General features: G+C 50.3%; 1 long non-coding RNA gene across 1 annotated transcript; it reads left to right on the top strand.

Annotated features, from left to right (window-relative positions):
* The first annotated feature begins 6878 nt into the window (after nucleotides 1-6878).
* Nucleotides 6879-17949, top strand: LOC135228484 (uncharacterized). Its single transcript, XR_010319034.1, has 4 exons — nucleotides 6879-7742; nucleotides 10902-10965; nucleotides 13641-13822; nucleotides 15223-17949. It is a non-coding gene; the product is annotated as an uncharacterized LOC135228484 (long non-coding RNA).
* The last annotated feature ends 2148 nt before the right edge of the window (nucleotides 17950-20097 follow it).

The following is a 20097-nucleotide window of genomic DNA, read 5'->3' as shown; positions in this document are numbered from 1 at the left end:
TCAATGTGAAGGTTGTGCAGGAATGCTTGGGTGGTAGCTTCAGGCTGGTCCCCTTGGATGTCCTGAGCCCTGGGGAAGGCTCAGTGTCACTTACTTTGTTCAGCCAAGGAATTGGCTGGTGTGTGGCTCGGGGCTGCTGCTGGGAAGTAGAGAGGAGGGAGTCCAGCTACCCCTGCCCTCAGAGCCTATGTGTGGGGTGGAGACAGACATGGACCAAGAACGAGATTTTTATGAGCTGTAGTTCTTCCCCACCTTGTTAAAGAGCACAGGCTTTGGAATGAGCTGGGCTGGGCGTGTCCTTTTTCAGCTCTTTACTCTGTGAGCTTTGGCCAGCCTCTCCCCTCCCTCAGCTTGTTTTGCCATCTGCGAAATGGGGATGAGAATGCCAATCTTGCAGAGATTTCTGTAAGGGTTAGAACATAAGTATAAATGGCTAGTGTATGGTAATGGAGCAATAAATAATAGCCATTTTTATTTTTAGCTCCCAACTAGTGCTTAGAACATAGTAGGCACTGAAAAGGTAGGATGTTGGGGAGTGATATTTATATCAAGATGAACTAAACAGATATAAATTGGAACAAAGCATTGGGGCCCATAAAATACAACTAGAGGCAAGAGGTTCTACATATCCATATTGCTGCACTTGTACCTGAGTTTGACTTTGAGTTTCCCGGTGGCCAGAGTGAAAAGGGATTGCTGCTAGTTATATAATTCTTACTGTCAGAGAGGGGAGCCCGTGGGTGGTGCAAATGGTTAACATACTTGGCTGTTAACCAAAAGGTAGGAGGTCCAAATCCACCCAGAATTGCCTTGGAAGAAAGGCCTGGCAGTCTAATTCTGAAACTCAGCCATTGAAAACCCTATGCAGCAGTTCTATTCTGACACATATAGGATCCCCACAAGAAGAGGACATAATCAAGGACATAAACAGGAACATAACCAAGCCACACAATTCAGAGCCTAGAGGGGGTCTTGGGGCCATGGGGGTCCTGAGGGTTGAGGCTAGGGCCTGCTCCACAGCTGGTCCTATTTCTCAGGAGGGCACCAAGGGCACCAGTTCCAACACAGCTTGCCCTACATGAATGTGTCAGATCCCAGGATCCAGAGCCCGGGGGACTGTTGGCAGGCATGGGCCCCAGCTCAGTGCTGGGGATGCTGTTGGCTCCCACAGCACAGGCTGACCTGGACAGGGGTTAAGGGCAGGTATAAGGCAGAGCCAGTGAGTGGAACTCCTGGGTGGCAAGAGCTGGAGAGGAAAGGCGAGGGCTGCCAGGGCTCCTAGAAGGCTGCTTCTGCATGGTGCTTTTTGCTAGGGCCTCAGCGTGCAGGGAGCCTGTTAGGCAGGGAAGAGCAGACTGCAGAGCCTTCTGAGCAGGGGCAGACAGCATAGGTGGTGGGTGCAAGGACCCCAGTAGCTCTGAAAACAGGCCAAGGAGGGCTTGATGTCAAATCCTGGAGCTGAGTTCAATATCAGCAGCCCTGACCTTTGCTAGACCTTCCTTAGGCCTTTCTGGTCTAAGAAGTCACAGCTTCAGCCTTGGCTGGCACAGTGTGTGATCACTGAGGCAACAGCCGAATCTGCAGGGGTGAGCCAAGGAGGGTAGAAGCCTGCTTTTTTTGTTTTACAACATTTTTTTAAAATAGGTAATATATGTACATCGTTTAAAAAAAAAAATCATATAAGACAAAAGGTATACAGGAAACTTCCAGTTCGAACTTCAGTTTCCCTGTCTCCCTCCCTGAAACACCGCTGAGACCAGGGTCTTCATAACCTTCCAGAGATATCCTGTGTCTGTCCACATACATGTGGAGGCATATTACAGCTGTTTTTTACATCAATGTTCTGTAGCTTGCTTTTGTCACTTGCCAAATGATCTTGGAGATCATTCCATGTCCGGCTGGGAGAACTGCCTCACTCTTCATCAGCTGCACACATTATAGATGCATAGCAGTTTGTCTAACCAGTCCTCTTATGATGGACACTGAGGTTGTTTCCAATATATTTTATAGCAACAAACACTGCAGTGACAGATCTCTGTAAAAGCATGCTTTTGGTAACTTTTGCAAGTGGAATTGCTGGCACACAGTCTTCGTCTTCTGACAGAGACTAATAGTTGTCCCCCAGTATTTGTTCTGCCTTTTATCTGCTGTAATAGAATCCTTGATTTTTAACTGAATGGACAGCTGCCTGGAATCAAGGCTACATCTCCTAGCCTCCCTTGCAGGTAGGTGTGGCCATGTGACTAAGATCTGGCCAGGGGGATGTAAGCATGTCCACAACTTCTTTAAGAGAGCAGTAGGCTCTGTTCTTTCCTGCTGGCTGGGATGTGGTTGTAATAGCTGGAGTTTAGCAGCCACTTTGGACCATAGGGTAATCTTGGGACTGGAAGCCGCTCATGGCAGTGCAACAAGATAGATGGAGCCTGTGTTTCCGACTCTGTGGTGCATCCAAAATATCCTTGAACTTTCTACCTTCAGGTGACTTTTTGAATGTGAGCAAGAAACATCTATCTTGTTTCAGCTATTTTGGGTTTGTCCTCTTATAGCTGAACCTGATATAAATCAGTACACCCTTCAAAGAGGCTGTGTCAGTTTTAACTCCAACCAGCACATCCTCACTGGCACCGTGTGCCATTCACATTTTCAATCTTCATGAAGAGCCCAGCTCACGTCTGTTCTGTTTGAACCACACCTCATGTGCTGTGTCTGGATAGGAACAGATGTCATGCAGAGGAGTGGCAGCATGTGGAGGGTTCTGGAAACCTCATGTGGTGATGCGGTTCACTGCATATGACCCAAGTTCTAGTCCTAGCTCCCCACTGCTGCCGCTCACTGGCTATGAACCTCGGGTAAGTCATATTTTCTGTCTGACCTTCAGTTTCCTCATCTGTAATACAAGATAGCAGATGACTGGTTTCCACCTGATATCCATTCTTTTCTTCCTCAGTAACCACATCCTGGTGTTTTGTGGAGTGCCTAGTTAAAAGACAACATTTCCCAGACTCCTTCGCTGCGAGGCACTCATGCGACTAAGTTCTGGTCAGTGGGATGTTAGAAATATACGAGACTTTGTTTAGCAGAGGCTGCCTGAAGAGAGATCACTCTGCCAGGAGGTATGCTCTTTGATCCTATCGCCTTTTTTCTTCCCCTTTCCTGGAATGTAGATGTGGTGACTGAATCTCTTGCAGCCATCTTGAACTATGAGGTAACTGGGAAGCTATTCATTAAGGTTGGTCAAATAGACAAACAAGCCTTTTCCCTGATGATGCTTGGGCTGCTCCACCAGGTTCTTTCACATGAGAGAGAAAGCGACTATCTTGTTTACAGCAAACATGTGGTGAGAATAATATGTCCTGCAAGGGGTTATGTAAGGCTGGATAATTCAAGATGCCAGTTTGTGTCTTTTCCTTCTTCTACTTTATCCTTCTCCTCCCTCCCATTTCAGTGGGAGCTTGGTCCTTGGCTTCCTTACCATCAGGGGAGCCTACAGCTGGCTGGATGGCAGAGCTAGCCTCCACAACTTCCTGATTTTTGTTTATAGATGCCTCAGGTTACACAGGGAATAGGGGCTCTTGGGAAGTTTCAGGTGGGGATTCCCTTGGGTTAGAGAAGGGAGTGAGGTTTGTGTGTCCCTGAGCAGTGGGGACCCAGGCTCAGCTGCAAAGGAGTGCCCACCAGCAGAGCTCTGAGACTGTAGGGTCCATGTGGCTTGGGCACTGGAGGCCTCCTGATGGCAGGTGTGAACACATGACCAGGGGCATTAGAGATCCCCCCTGACATCCTGGCCTTGCAGCATCTGGGGCCTTGACCAGATCCACAGAGCAGGCAGAAACACCCCAAGAATGACTGAGGTGAAATCTTCCACCCACTCAGCAGAATTGGGCCACATCAGAAATTAAGCAGGGTTCTAGAAAACAATTCCTAAGTTTGTGGACCAGGATTCATACTACCTGTGAGAGGTTGTGGTCATCTTGGGGGCTGCTCACACTTTCTTTTTTCATCTTTGTGGACACATGTAGGATTGCATTTCCCTGCCCCCGCTGGAGATGGGCAAGGCCATGTGACTGACTTTGGCCAATGAAATGTGAGCAGAATGGCAAGCATCTCTTCCAGGTGGAAGCATTTAATTGCCAGTGTGTTATTCCATCCTGCCATGGTAATGGTGAGAGCATGCATCGAGATAGAGCCTGGTTTCTTGAGTGACCTCAGTGAGAAGAGGCCCTCTGCTGAGCTGCACTGAACATGCAGCCCGAATGAGAAATAAGCCTTGTTCTTCAAACCACCAAGATTTTGGGGTTGTTTGTTACTGCATTGTAACCTACCATATCCTGACTGACACAAGGGTTAAGTGAGGTAGACCGCTTAATATGTAGCAGGTGCTCAACTAATTTGATTTTCAGCAAAGAGGGCAAGCCAGGCCTGGACTGGAGAGCTAGTAGCTCTGGGGCTCACAGGGCCATCTCCTCATCCCCTGTCTCATGGGCCTCATTTTCAGATTTTGTGGGTCTTTCTGTCAGCTTCACACAAGTTGCTCCCTGTCATTCATTGCTTCTACTCCCTAGAGACACCCAGACCAGGCTCATATGCCCCAGCCTCCCCCTTCTCTTCAGTTTCCAAAGCAGACCACAGTGGGCCTGTGTGGTCCTGGGAGGAGCTAATGCTCCTGGTGGCACAGGCTGTCCTTGAGACAAGGCCTATGATGTTGAGGCAGTATGAACATTCATGGCCACTGCTTACGAGGGAGCCTAAGGTATCTACACTGAGCTGCCTTCTGGGATGCTGACCTGGGAAGCTGTGTTCTCGTCCTGACAAGCTGTCACTACTGTGCTGTTTTTAAAGCAGGGGCCTAGGTCTGGGGAGCCGAAGGCCTGATGCACAGGGTGTGAGAGCGTGTAGGACATGAGCTGGTAGGAGCAAGCGTGCTCCTCTCCTCATGATTATGGAGCAGGGTGCCCTCCCAGCATGCTCAGGTTGCTGCACCTGCTACCGGGATATGTGGGACATGCCATGTCACTGGAGCTGCCAGCAGATGGAGCTGCTCAGAGAGAATCCCTTTCTCCTCCTCCCTGGAGACCCTTCACCCACCCAGGGCAGGTGTGTAAAATGGGGCACAGCCAGCCCAGAGGAGTGAAGCCTGAACGATGTGAAAGGGGTTCTGCAGCTGTGAGCACTTATTCCCCTGGCTTGAGGAGTGGGCTTCGGAAGAGACAGGGCTCAGAGATGCCTGCTCCGTCACTGAGTCCCAAGAAATAGACTTGCTGCCAGGGCCAGGAGCCTGAGCGGCCATTTGGTCACCCCACAGCTTTGCAGCAGAACTGGCCAGAGACGGATCCACATTCCCCAGAGGCCAGAACTGCAAAACTGAGTGTAGCTGAAGGAAGTGGGCCTCAGCACCTTACGCCCCTGGAGATGCAACCTTTAGTATGCACACCTCTACCCTGGCCAAGGGCAGCAGAAGGCTCTTCAAGATCTCCTGGGGCTGTGGCTCTCAGAGGGCTGTCTGGGCTCCAGAGTGACTGGCCTTCAGTTCACACCCACAGGCCATCCGCATGGCAGTTCCACGCCCCTGGTAAGGTTCTGATAATTACCCTGCAATGTAGGTAATGTTCTTATCTGAGGAAACCGAGGCTCCAAGAGATGCGGTTGCTTGTCCCAGGCCAGAGCCTGTTGGAAACAGAGCTGGGCATTAGGCCAGGTCCCAATAGAGCTGCAGCCTAAGCTGTGAGCAGACTCCTTGCCCTCTCAGGATGACCTAAAGGGGTGGAGGGGAGGGAGAGGGCAGCTCTGCCCTATTGGACCCCAGCAACACCAGTGTGAATGGGAGCTGACTTCTAGGTGCCACCTTGAAGAAGAAGTCAGTGTTATCCAGCAGGGCTGTGCATCGGGGGCTGATGATGGTTGGTTTGTTATCCAGGGGCATCATGATGGTCATGGTAGGTAACACTGTGTGCAGGCTTCATTCTAAACACTCCACACAGGTGTCAATATGCCCACTTCACAGATGGGGAAACTGAGGAACAGAGAGTTCACACAGCTAAATGCATGGCAGGGTGGGACTTGAACCTAGGCAGCCTGGCTCCAGAGTCCAGATCTTTAATCATTGCACTACCACGGCTCACAGCAACACCTTTCAAATGGGATGGGCTCTGAACCCAAGGTGAGGTGCTGCAGCCACTGTACAGTCAGTCTGGGTGTCCACAGAAAGCCCCTAAGGGACTGACTGAATAGGACAGACAAAGCCTTGGGCATTATGGCCTGATGGGGTCCAGAATGAACACCTTTTGAGCAAGGAGCAAACAACCTGGCTCCCAGCCCAGCTCTGCCACTTCCTGGCCTTCGACCTTGGCAAGGCCCCTCATTCTTTGTGCCTCGGTTTCCCCACTTGTAATGTGGAACATTCTAGAACACTTCCCTCCTTCCCCTGCAGGGCCTGGCACCTCACCACTTCTCCAAGGAGGGGGTTGCCCCCTTCCTTTCTAAGCAAGACCCTCAGCTGGTGCTGGGCTGTTTTGGGGAGGAAGAGATGCCCGTGAAATAGCCCCTGTGGAACTGGAGGCACCTGACGGTGCCTGAGCGTGCCGAGAGTTTTATTTCTCATATTGTTTGGAGATGGTGACTCAGCTGAACGCGTCCAGCAAATCAAGATCCAATAACCCACTGTGAAGAATGTTTAAGCCCTGGCTTCAGTCAAGATCTCGTTAGGGGCTCCGAGATACAGAATCAGTTCCGCCTGGCCAGGGCTGAATGGCATTCTGGGGAGTCTGCCTGATGTGAAGTGAGGAACACGAGAGCCGCTCGCTCCAAGGAGCCTGCCTGGCACTCATACCATGGGGATGGGAGTGTGGGAGGCTGGTGGGGGTGGGGGTGGGGGAGGCTTACTGACTGGTGGGAGTGACAGGCCTCCTCATCCTGTGAAGGGGCCCCCAGCAGGCTGCTGCTTTCCCCTCAGGTTCTCATTTCAGGCACTGACTCCCATAAACAGAGCTGTCCTGGGGGCTGAATTCCGGCCTACCGACTTTTGGCTTGCACAATGTTTAATTAGTTGTCAGAATTTAAATATTAGGAGATTTTACAGCTTCTCAAACAAACAAAACAAACAAGCAAGCAAACGAGTGAAAAACCCCGCAAAATTCAACAATCCCAGGCTGGGGCACATTATACCCCCTGGCCTGCACTGATGGGCTATTTCCTGCCTGGTTCCTGTAGTGTCTCTGGAAGTTTAATGCTTTGGCACCCAGGTCACATCTCCCAGGTCCCTCTCCCCCCCATGCCTCTCCACACGCCTGTGCTGAGCACCTCCTCTGTGCCAGCTCTGGGTTTGGTGGTCCAGAGCCAGAGGGGCCCTCGAGAGGGGCCACGGACAATTTATAGCTTGTGTGGCTGTGGACATGTGTCTTTTTGGCCCTCTTGGTCTTCTGATAAGGACCACCCCCCCATTTCCTTTTGGGGGACTGACTCTCCCCCATCCTTCGGCCCTACAGTTGAAGTGGGCCTGACCGTTCCCTGGCTCCTAGTGGGCACCTGGCTGCCAGGAGAGGCTGTGGTGAATGGTTGAGGGGTGCTCATAGGGTCCAGCCGAATCAATCAGAACCACCATGCAGCTTCTGGACCACCTGAGAACGAGAAGTGTCTTTCTGCAGGTTTTACCGAGCTGGTGGAATGGGGCCTGGGGAGCGGCTGACGCCCCTTTGGAAGAGCTCTCTGACATGGAGCCCCCAGGGGGCAGCAGAGCTGAGAGCCAGGTCAGAGCACAGGAGGGAACCATCCCCTGCACCTGGCAGGGGGGTGCAGGCACAAGAACCTACACACCTCCACTTCTGCTCAAGCCAGTTCTGTCACTTGAGTAGAAGAGCCCGACTGGTCCTCAGCAGGGAAGAGCTGTGGCTGAGATGCTTAAGGAGCGGGCTTCAGGCAGGGGAAGGAGGCCAGCTCCAGGGGCAGGGGGATGGGGAGGCAGGCCCTCCAGCTGAGTATGAGGGGGAGCAAGTATCAGAAATGAAGGGAAATGGGGGTGAGAGGGAGGAGGACATTCTGGCCAGAGGGAGCCAGGAACAAAGACTGGTAAACCAGGGTCGATGCAGGCTCCAGGGCTCTGGGTTCAAACAAGGCATTTAACAAAGGGATAGCTTTTATTGATTTTTCCTCCATGCAAGTAACAATGACCCTCTTATGGTTTGACAAAAAAATTTCGGAAAATTAGAGGTGCCAAATTAAAGATGAGTAGCAAGGCAAGCAGTTATCGCAGGAGACACCCACCAGCGTGGTGGCTTTGAGAGGGCAGTAGGGCACGTTTCGTAGGATGCACCAGCAAGGATGCACCAGCAAGGCCCAAGTCTGAAAAAAAAAAAAAAACTTTGTACAAATAACACTCCTCAGGACAATTTCTTACTCACAGAAAATAGAACAGGATTTCACATCCTCACACCAGTCTCCACACTGCAGATGAGAATAATTTTTCTTTTTTCTTGGGTGAACATTTTCAATTCACATAGCCAGCTTTGTGACTCGGAAGCACGCCCGCGTTTCTGCAGCTGTAGGGGAAGAGGGGACGTTTTTCCCCCTCTTATCTTGCTGAGTTTTTTTTTTTTTTTTTTACCAGCGGTAAGAAAGGCTTAGAGTTTTCAAGGCTAAATGCTGAAATTTCATTATTTGGCACCAAGAGGGAAAAAAGCAGGCTCAACACACTCAAAACTTAGACCGTGGAGAGGACAAGAGCAGAATAGCATTAGAAAGTAATGAAATCTGGGGCATATGTTATTTGCATCTTCAGTGAGAGAAAGCACGTTCTGAGCATGTCTGGGTTAGAGTGAAGGGTATGTGGAGACACGTTGCTGGAAGCAACAGAGACCAGGCCCAAAGTGGTGCAAATGAACAGGGATTTATTTTTCCCTGATGTGCTATGAAGCTAGGAGGTGGCGGTCCAGGGCTGGTCGCAGGGCACCACGGCGTTATCGATGCCCCTGGTTTCTTTTAGCTGCTCTATCACGCTGGAGAAGGGTATCATACTTGGCAAAGTAGAGGGTCAGTGAAAAAGAGGAAGACCCCCCAACGAGATGGATGGACACCGTGGCTGCAAAATGGGCTCGAGCATAGCAACAATTGTGAGGAAGGCGCAGGACTGGGCAGTGTTTCATTCTTTCACACTTAGGGTCACTACGAGTCAGAACCGACTTAATGGCACCTAACAACAACAACGGCTGTACACGTCTTTAAGTTCACTGGCTGCTGCCAAATTTTCCTTCTAAGTGGTCATACCAGTCACTGCAGCCTTTGAAGAAGGGGCGTGGCGTAGACGACTGGTTCTCAAACTGTGGTCTGGGAATGCTGGCGGTTTCTGAGACTCTTTGATGGGCTCCTTGAAGTCAAAGCCAGTTTCCTAATAACTATGACATTACTCCCCTTCCTCGCCCCCCTTCTCTCACAATGCACAGTGGTATCTTCCAGACGTGATGTGGATGGCGTCACCGCTGTGACAGCTGGTGGCATGTGTGCTTACACATTCCTGTGCTTTAAAATCTCATTTTAATTTTGAATATGGCAAATATTGATAGAAAAAAAAAGCCAGCTGCCGTGGAGTGTCGCGACTCTGACTCCTGGCGACCCTAGGTGTGTCAGAGTAGAACTGTGCTCCGTAGTTTTTGGAAGCAGATCATCAGACCTTTCTTTCAAGGCACTTCTGGGTGGACTTGAAACACCAACTTTTCGGTTAGCAGTTGAGTGTGGTAACTGTTTGCACCACCCAGGGACTCCATTGATAGATAAAACTCCCACAAACAAAAGCTCTTTGGGGTCTTCGATAACTCTTGAGCATAAAGGGAGCCTGCCGGGAGACAGCCCTCATGTAGAGCCAGGTCAGCAGCCAGGGCTGGGGTGTGTTTAGAGACACTCCTAGGTGATGTCGCCTCATGGGTGCCTGCAGCAGTGCACGCCTTTTGCCTACTCCTCCTTCCATGTCGGCTTCCTGGGATGCTGCAGAAGGGAACAAACCCCGTTTTGCTGACTACCTGGCCGTGTAGACCCTTGGAGGGGAGCCTGTACTCTGAGAACCATCTTCCTAGAAGTCACTCACATTCTCCGTGCATCTCAGGGACCTGGGATGATGCTGAGGGTGTTTCTTATCTGGGGAACCGGGTGTCTCAGACCAGAAGGCTGCTGCTGAATCTGGACAGAGCATCCTTTCCAGGCTGGGAAGCCAGCACCCTGCATAGAGAGGCAGCGCCGTGTGCAGGAAAGAAGTTGGGCAGCTGGAGTTCCAACCTGACTCTCCGCTCCTAGGAGTAACCCTGGGTGAATCATTTTGCCATTTGGGTGTCAGCTTCCTCTTCTGTAAAATGGGAACAACAATGCCTTCTTCCCTGTGGAGGATTAGCTGATGGGTAAAACACCCAGCACTCAGAAAATTCTTGAGAAATGGAAAAGTTTGAGAATGTGGGTTATTTTGTAAATATCTGTGTGTGTTGTGGTGACAAATCACAACCAGCACGCTGCAATGCTGCTGCCAGCTGCTGGGCTGAAAGGGTCTTGAGGAAGCTGGTGATCTGCATGCAGGGTGGGGAAGACTTGGTGACAAAGCACTCCATCTAAAAACGATCTTTGGGTCCAAGGTGACCACAGGCTGTTTCAGTGGTCTAGAAAACAGGAAATGCAGGAAGGGTGGAAAGAAGGGGGCCATTTCACTTGGAAGTATCTAGAGGCAGTTGGGAGATATGACTTCTGTTTTGTATCTAATACACAACGTGAGGAGGCCTGTGGCCTGGCTTGGGGAAGGGTCGGCATCCCAGGGCTAGAGCTGATGGTGGTGGCGGCTCCATGGAGTGGGTCATATCCAAGGAGAAGAATCAGTGTTGAGCCGGGACCAGCGAGGGTGACATCACAGGGATTGATTCTGTTTCGTTCTCCAGATCTTCTCTGTGCTTGGTGTCTCCTTGCTGTCACCTCCCCAGAGGCCATCCCTGCCCACTCCAGGTAAGCAGCCCCCTTTGTTCATTTAGCAAAGCTCTGTGGTGCTTCCCCTGAGTGTGTGAGTGTCAGTGCAGGGGGAACAGCAGTGGAGTGATGTCCCAGTAGGAGGAGATAATAAGACAGCTACATAAGATACATAGCATGTTAAAACCCAAACCAAACTCACTGCCATCGAGTTGATTCTGACTCATAGTGACCCTATAAGACAGAGTAGAGCTGCCCCACAGAGTTTCCAAGGAGCACCTAGTAGATTCGAACTGCAGACCTTTCTGTTAACAGCTGTAGCTCTTAACCACTACACCACAAAGGTTTCCAGTAGCAGGTTAAGTAGTGACAAGTGTAAGGAGAAAACACACAGCAGGGAGGGGTGTGAAGTGTTGGGGCTCAGGCGAGTGGCGAGGGATGCTTAGAAGAAGGTGACTCGAGGCAGAGCCTGAGGCAGCGAGGAGGAGCCTGTGCAAGCACCCCGAGGAGAGCTCAGCCCCTGAGGCAGCAGCGATCAGTGGTGCCATTTTCCCACAGGACCCTTCCCCTCCTCTGCCAGGATGGCTTGGTCTGTGTTGCCCCCTGCTCTCTTCTGGTGCCTAGACCATGGCCTGACACTTACTGGGTGCTCAGCTACCACTGGACAATTGAATAGGTGCTGCATGGGGGGCACCCGTGGCTAGAGGGCTCTGGCTTGGGGGCTAATTCCAACATTTCCCTGAGCAATGGCAGCAAAATCCTGGCAGCCAGGCCTGAGAGCCTGAGATCAGGGCAGGGCCATCTAGGTCACCACAGGGAGGTGAGATCTGGGGGCAGGCCAGGTTGCCCTATCTCACTGTCAGAGCTGATCTTCAGTGGGGCAGGTGACCTGGGGAGGAGACAGCTCCCCACTCAGGGGGTAGGCAGACCGGACCCTTCTCAGTGGACCACATAGAGCTTTGCTGTCTTTGTGGGTGTTTTTTTGGGCAATGGTTTCCATGATGATCGGATGCACCCCTATTACTCGTGCAGAGGTTCTTAATCAGGGGCCCCCAACGGGCTTCCAAAATGCTGTATGTGGGTCCCCTTTCGAGAGGGAGAGGATCTGTAGCTCTCATCATCTCAAAGGGGGTGTGATTTAAAAAGTTTGCAAATCACTGTTTTGGGAGGCAGCAGAAAAACCTCATGCTTCCTAAGGGGCTTGGGGAGACTGGGGCATGAGAAGCCAGAGGGTGGGCCAGGTGGATATTGGAAACCCCTTGAGAGTCTGAGCTGCCCTCCTGGAAGCTGGCAGCTGGCACCCCACCTTCCCTGTGATATTTATTAAAGGGGAGAGGCCTGCAGTGCCTGGGGGTAAACTTGATGTCCTGCCATTCCGCTTTGGGATGCTGCCTTCATACATGCCCCCTCCCAGAGCCTTGCGCTTGCTAACCCAGCAACCAAGGTCTGTAGAAGACCAGTGGTGACAGGGGCTCCAGGTAGGGGACGAAGCCCTTGATTCCAGGGTAACTGGGAGGCAGAAGGCCAGCTCCTTGTGAGTGTGGAGCCTCCTGGGCTTATCCCAAGTGGAAGGGATTAGGTGACAGGGCCCCGATTCCTTCACTGCCTCCGAATTTCTCCTTCACCCTTTGGCCTCAGAACTTCTGAGCAAGACGGAGCAGGAGATCTGTTTTGAGTCAGTGCGTCCCCATTCTCCTCTGGGCTTCAGTTTCCTCATTTATAAAACAGAGACGTGGGGTCTGATAGGGTCTCAGCTCCTCACAACTTTAAGGTTAGTTGTCTTTGGTCCCACATCCACCCATTAGATACTCATTCCTTTGGCATTCTGTGAAAATTCTCAGCCCAGGGCTGGTACACAGAGGTTATTCAGTAAATGTATTTCGTGGACAGTTCTTAGTATCTTTTGGCTACCCAGCATCTGAACCCTATTTCTGTACTTGGGAAATCCCACCCCTGCCACCTTAGAAACCTTGGTGGTAGGTGGAGACCATTTCCAAAACAGAAGCTGAAAATGGGAGGTGCTTGCGTTCCCAGCCTCCCTTGCCGCTAGGGCCTGTGATGCAGCAGCAGAGGGCAGTATTGGCGGCAGCGGTGGTTGCTGTAGGTTGAGATCCTGATGCAGAAGTGGTGGCAGGGTATCTAGCGCTCAGGGTGGGAGCGGACCAGGCCTGATCTAGTGTTGCTCTGAGTGGCTTAGCTTCAAGTCGGGTTCTGTGAGCTCTCGGTACCCCTGTTCCCTCAATTTTGTTTTTATTTATCTTAATCATATTGATTGATTGAATCAGAAACACATTCATATAGTTCAAATTCAAAAGATACCCGGGTATTCATTAAAAGCCCCTGCTCCCTTTTGCCCCACCTCCCCTTTTCATAACCTGGAGGCAACCAGTGTGGCGAGCTTTTTGTAAATCTTTCCAGATATGTTGTCCACATATATGAGCCTATAATTATTTGTCTTAATAAACTTCATTTTTTTTTCCAGATCAGCTTTTTTTTTTTTTAAGTCAGCCAGAGTCCACTCTGTTGTAGTTCAGAGCCTTGATTGATGCATTGTGAATTAAATTCTGTTAAGACAGTTATTCCTCATTGGAAGGGGCATCTGTTTATGAAATCCACATAAGAACAAGCTTCCCTTTGCCTTTGAGGGGCACTTAATTTATAAAGGACTCTCACATTGAAATCTGTGAAGCAAGTGAAGTGTGCCCATTTTACAGATGGTGAAACTGAGGCCTAAGGAGGGGAAAAGACCAGGCCAGTCCCCTGATTCCTGTTCCGGTGTGGGATCTGGAGCCCAGCTGAGGACCAGTCTGGTTTCTGCTAGGGTGAAGTCCTTCTGCCCACAGGGTACACTCTCTGTCACATGACCCTGCTGCCCTGGCCATGGGGTCTGGGTTGGGTAAGCATCTCTGAGTCTCCATCAGTTGGGGACAGTTCCCCAGTCATTCCTTGCCTTTCATAACTTGGATACTTTGACCACTGATGACAGTTATTTTATAGAAAGGCCTTCAACCTGGGCTTGTCCTAACAATTACATCAGGTTGTGTGTTTCTGGGATGCTATATTTTTCTCAGGAGCTCTGGTGGTACAGTGATTAAAATGTTTGTTTGCTAACCAAAAGGTTGGTGGTTTCAACCTACCGGCTGCTCTTCAGGAGAAAGATGTGGCAGTCTGCTCCCATGAAAGATTTATAGCCTTGGAAACCCTATAGAGCAGTCGAGTGCAGTGGGTTGGATTTTGATTTTCTTTTCACTGCTCCTCCCAGCTGGCCAAGAGGGTTGGTTTGCCTCAGTGTGAGTGTTGTTAACTCTGGCCACTTACTTCTGGAAGGCGGTGTCTGCCAGGCCTCTTCTTTGTACAGCTCTGAGACTATGTGTATATCCTGTTCTTTATCTGCTTTCTACCCGCTACCTGCTAGTTTTAGTCTCTTGATTCTTGCCTGCAACAATTGTTACCAAGGTGATTGCAGGCGGCAATTTTCCAGCTCCACCATTCATTCTTTCTACCTTTACAAGTTAGTGTCTAGTGGAAGAAATCCCTTTCTCTTCTATCATGTGCTTGTTTATTTATATCAGTGAAGGACTCATGGATTCCTATTTTATTCAGAGAAAAACAGGGACACTTTTGAGAGTGAAAGAGGGCACATTTCGTAATTACTTGGAGGCAGTAGGTATAAACCAGGCCTGTCCCTGGAAAACTTGGAGGTGTGTGCCTGCATGACATGCTCCATCCCCCAGCTAGCTTGCCACTTAGGAGAGAGCTGTCACTTCCCCTCCAAAGGGGTCCCTGCCACCAGCTCTGGAAGCCAGGCCTCCTGACATCTTCTACTTCTTACCCCGCATCCATTCTACACCAGATACCTCAAGCTACCATCCCTCTCACGGCTGCTACCCTGTCCACCTGCCGCCTTGTCTTCTCCAGACCAAGACTGTCATTCTGTTACTTTGCCGTCTAGTGCCCTCTCCTGTCTGGGCAGAGCCAGAGAGATCTTGTGGAAATGGTTCTGTCACTTGGTTCCCTTCCACGGCGCTCCTTCCCAACGCCCCCGCCCCTGCCCTGCCTGGCCTAGAACCGTGCTCCCCTGTCTACACCCCAGCTATCCCAGTCTCTGTTCCTCCAACACTGAGCTTTCCAACCCTAACCTGTGGGCTGTAGACATTGAGGCTTGTAGATTGTTTATAGCTATAAAATAATCATTTTAAAACAATTCAAAACTGTACAACAGTTGAAATTATGTTTGAGTACCATTTTGGAACCTCTCTGTCCCTGTTCTAATTCCATGTTGACTCTGCCCTGCAGACTTGCTGCCTGCTGCTAGAGGGGCCACACGAGGCTGAGCCCCTTGTCCACCACCACCTGCCCCGGCAGCTTCTCATCCATGGTCACCGGTGAGCGCTGGAGGAGCCGATCAGTGAAAACGGTCCTTGGCCAGGGACTGCTTAGCCATCTCAAGCATGGAACCGGATCTACCGGTTTAATAAAAGTTATTTGGAAATTTAATGCAAGTCCAATATTGAATATCATCTTTAAATACTTTGCACTTTATTCTTCTTGTCATACTTTGCACTATGAAAGCAGTATCATGCTGTTTTCACCCTGCCTCATGTGGACGTCCCCTCCTGCCCTTCCTGCTCAGGCTTTTCTAGGGGGACAGTGGTGTGAAAAAGGTTGGGTTGTGCAGCCTGGGGATGCATGGAGTTCCTGCATTTGTCATGTTCTTCCCCTCCCTCCTGTAGTTAATTCCTATGCATCCTTCAGCCTCTGCTCAGCCGCCAGCCTCCCTTGACCAGTAAGGTCAGTGCCCCTGCTACGTGTACTCCACGAGAGCTGTTGTTGAACAGACATGAATACAGATCTTACTGTAAGGTACTTTACAGACCATAGCTCATTCAAGTCTCCCAACGGATGAATAGGGCAGGACTATTACTGTCCCTCTTTTATAGATGAGAAGACTGAGGCCCACAGGCGTTTAGTGACTTGGCCAAGCTCATCCATCTGGGAAGTGGTAGAGTGGAGATTCCAACCCAGACAGCGTGGCTCCAGGTCCACGCTCTTAGTCATCATATAATGTTGCCTTGTGGTACTTCCTGCACCACATTTGGTAAAGCTATATTTAGTTCTGGTATTAGTAGACTAGTGTGACCTCTGGTCACAAGGCCTGGCCCTGGGTAGGTGCTCAAAATATATTGGTTAAATAAATGAATGAATAAAAACAATCATTCTCCCTTTGCCTGATGAAAATATCCACCCCACTCCAAGTTCCCCTTTCAAGGAATAAAGGGAGCCCTGGTGGTGCAGTAGTTAAGCATTCGGCTGCTAAGTGAAAGGTAGGTGGTTTGAACCCACCAGCCTCTCTGTAGGAGAAGGATGTGGCAGTCTGCCTCCGTAAAGATAATAGCCTTGGAAACCCCATGGGGAAGTTCTATCCTGTTCTATAGGTTTGCTATGAGTTGGAATCGACTCGACAGCAATGGGGTTTTTGGTTTAAGGCTAGTGGTTTAAGCTCTAGACCAGGCCCACTGCCCAGGACACTGATGGATGATGGGTGCTCAGAGAGCAGAAGTCAGTCTCCCGGGCCGGCTAGAAGACAGGGAGGCCAATTCTGCCTGAAGGAGCCAGAGAAGGCTTCCCTGAGGATGTGACATTGGGATAGTTCTGAAGGATGAGTAGAAGTTCACTGAAGCACAGAAATCCAGACTGATGGGATCTGGGGTTGGAAGTATCACTGTGGTGAAGGCTCTGCCTCAGCTTCGAACAGCTCCCCATTCCTTCAGGTTGGGAGAGGCAAAGCAGAAAAATAGGAACAGCAACTGGGAAATGTACAGATGACCGTGTACCAGGAAAACAGTCTAATGTTTTCAGTTGTCCCTTCTGACAAACCATTTTGTGATTTTTAAAGGAAAGCAAGCCAAGCCTTGTTCCCTTGGACTGCTGTCACTTGAAATGGATTCTTTGGCCCCCAGTTCCCCTCCCCTCCTTGGGCAGAAAGCCTGTTCAGTTTCTGGGCATCTACTTTGAATCAGCAGCTGTCCTAGGGATGAGGCAACCCATCATAGCTTCTGGTTGCTGACAGGTGAGCAGAAATGGGCAGAGGCAGATGTATGGAAGGAGTGGAGGATTGAAGTGGTCCAGGAAGGGCTGAGAGTGAAAGTCCACTTAGACAGTGAGCCAGTATACAGGAGTAGGCCATGAGCTGGGGGCAGGGGATGGACACTGTGGCAGATGTGGTCTCTGCCCTGAGAAACTTCTGCCCTTTGAGGGCATGGGGAGCAGGCTCAGCTCCAGAAGAGGTGCTGGCAGAGCTGGGGCAAAGATAGGGCAAGATGGACCAGCTCAACCCATGTGGGTCAGGTGGGATAGACTCCAACTCCTGAGTCCAGAGCTGGCCTGAGACTCTGGCTAGCCAGCAACAGCACTGTGGTCCCTTGGATGTAGTGACTGGTTCAGGGTGGGCATGTGGCTGTGGCCAATCCACTGGAGGGAATCCCAAGCTGTTGTCAGAGCTGCAGGAAGAAGAGGTGCTGGACCCTAATGAGACACTGGAGGCTGGAGCTGGTTGCGGGCTGTCTCTGCCAACATGTGGGAGCACCGACCTGAGGGAAGTGACTTAGGAAAGCAAGGTCACAAGACAGACTCTGAAGGGCCTTCCTTGTACACCTGCACCCAGAGGGCCTGAGGCTCTGGATGGATGCCCCTGCTGGTAAGCCAGGCTGGGCTGAGTGTCCGGACAAGGTGATGAAAGGATGGGGCAGAGGGAAGCCGGTGCAGCCCAGGAACCAGTGAGTTTCACCGAGAGGAGGAGAACTGGAATGCTCCAGTGTTTTCCTAGTTACTAAGCAGATGAAGGACAGCTCTTGTGGTTTTAGAGATGAGGGTGAGAGAAGGGACACACACCCATTTGTGCCAAGCCAGACAACAGATTTGCACAGGTACCTGCATGAATCTACAGACCACACACACACCAGAAACACACACACATGCACAATACACACGTTTTGAAAGATTTAAAAATGTGCCCCCAAAACAAAAAATTTACATGCCCTTTGAGCTAAGAAATTCTATTTCTGGGAAGCCACCGCCCTGAGCACAGAATTAAGGATGAGTGCCAAGACTTAGCTTCAAGGAATTTCCCTGCAGTGCAGTTTGTAATAATAAAAAGTTGGCAACCATCTAGACTTCAATAAGGGAGTGGTTAAATCCATTGTGGTAAGAGGACACAATGGCATGCTATCCAGCCCTTAAAACATGATGCAGAATTGTTTTTTTTAAGTGGAAAGATGAGCTCACTTATTGTTACATGCCCCCCTCCCCCCCAAAAAAGTAGCTTGCAAAATAGTCTGAACAGTACAAGCCCATTTGGGTAAAACAGAAGTCTGTATCAGCCTGGAAAAGGGACTGGAAAATTCACCCCAGGGAGTAACAGCGGTTGTTTCTAAGTTGGTGAGGTTGAAGTTCTCTTTCTGTTCCTGTGGGACTCAAGTCTGGCTTTGCAGATGAGAAAACAACAAACTTCATTTTGAAAGTGAAATTGAGTTCTACACCCTTCTACCCTCACAGGTATGAAAACAAAGTCTGTAAAAAGGTTGAGATTGTGATATTACCTATAATGGCATAAGGCTAGAAAAAAACCTCGATGCCTAGCAATAGGGATTTGATTAAAGAACTCCAGGTACAGCCATCAGATGGAATACTATGCAGCTGTTAAAAAGAGTGAGGAGGCACCGGATATTCCTGATTAGGAACAGTTTCCGAGGTACAGTAATTCAAAGACAAGTGCAGAGCAGTGCTTAAGGTGTATGACCTTTGTAGAGCAACACTTGTATGCATATTTAAACAGAAATATCTTTGGGAGGACCCCAGGACACTGATCACAGTTCCCTCCCTAGGGAAGGGAACCACTGGTCTGGGATCAGGGTGGGGTGCGGAAGAGAGGCTTATTTGAGCCGAAAACTCTTATACCTTGAATTAAAACATTATTTACATGTGTTTCCTATTCCAAAGCATGAATTAAAAATAAAAAGAAAGCACAGATCTGCCTAGGTGAGCACATAACAAAGATGCCTAAACGTTCTGGCAAAAACATCTGCTCGTCCCAAACACACAAACACTGCCCACCCACCCACGTCCACGTGCGATGGACAAGGACTCAACGTGAGCCCTCCTCCCACACCCCCCCGCATCGCAGTCCCACAGGTGGCCAAGGTCTCCCGTAGGCTGGGGTGGCGGAGAGGGGCGCAGGGCGTCTGGGAACGGTGGCAGTTTAGCGCTCTGCCTCTTTAATTCCCTCTGGCTGAAATGCCAATTTTCTGCTAGGCTGGCCTGGCTGCTGCAGAATCACTTCTGCTAACAAACTGCACTGAAGAGCTGAGCAATTAGGCAATTAAACTGTTTTAAATTGAATTTAAAGCCCTGATATTTCTCTGGGAAGGCGGCCTCCTAGCCTCACCTCTGCCCTGTGTAGTGGGTGGGAGGGGAGAAGGGCTTAAGAGCAGGGGGTGATGAGAGTGCCTCTGTGGGGGCTGCTCAGGGCAGACTCCAGAGATGGACACCGGACCTGTGGCCCATAGGAGTGCAGCCCCTCCTGGCTGGTCCCTACACTCTAAAGTGCCAGCTAGAGTAGGCAGCAAAGACCTCTCTAAGGAGGTTACATTTGTGCTGAGAAGCTGAAGGATGGGAAGATGAACACATGAGAAGAGCTTTCCAGGTAAAGCAAACAGCAAGTGCAAAGGCCCTGAGGTGTGCTTAGGCTTGCCTTAATTTGGGCAAGAGAAAGCTAAAGCATGGAGTCAGAGAGACTAGGCGGGGCCTCCCTGCATGCTGGCACTGCTCCTACAATGCTCACAGCAACCTTGTGAAAGGGGATATCTTATCTGTATTGGCTCAGAGAGGGAACATCACCCAGCGCATCCGTTTAGAGCTGGGGTTGAGCCTTTTTACTAGAAGGCAGCTCTTGCTCCACTGGGCCGCTTACACTCCAGTGGGAGGACTCCTGACCTCGTGGAGGTCCCACTGCGGGTGACGATGGCCCGGGCAGTGTGTGCTATCAGCTTACTTGGTCCCTTGTTGTTGTTAGGTGCCGTTGAGTTGGTTCTGTCTCATAGCAACCCCAAATACAACAGAACGAAACACTGCCTGGTCCTGCAGCATCCTCACAATCATTGCTATGCTTGAGTC

The sequence above is a fragment of the Loxodonta africana genome, chromosome 22 (genome assembly GCF_030014295.1).
Source record: "Loxodonta africana isolate mLoxAfr1 chromosome 22, mLoxAfr1.hap2, whole genome shotgun sequence".
Classification (NCBI taxonomy): domain Eukaryota; kingdom Metazoa; phylum Chordata; class Mammalia; order Proboscidea; family Elephantidae; genus Loxodonta; species Loxodonta africana.
Note: the sequence above shows the minus strand (reverse complement) of the source record. Positions and strands in the feature narration are given on the sequence as shown.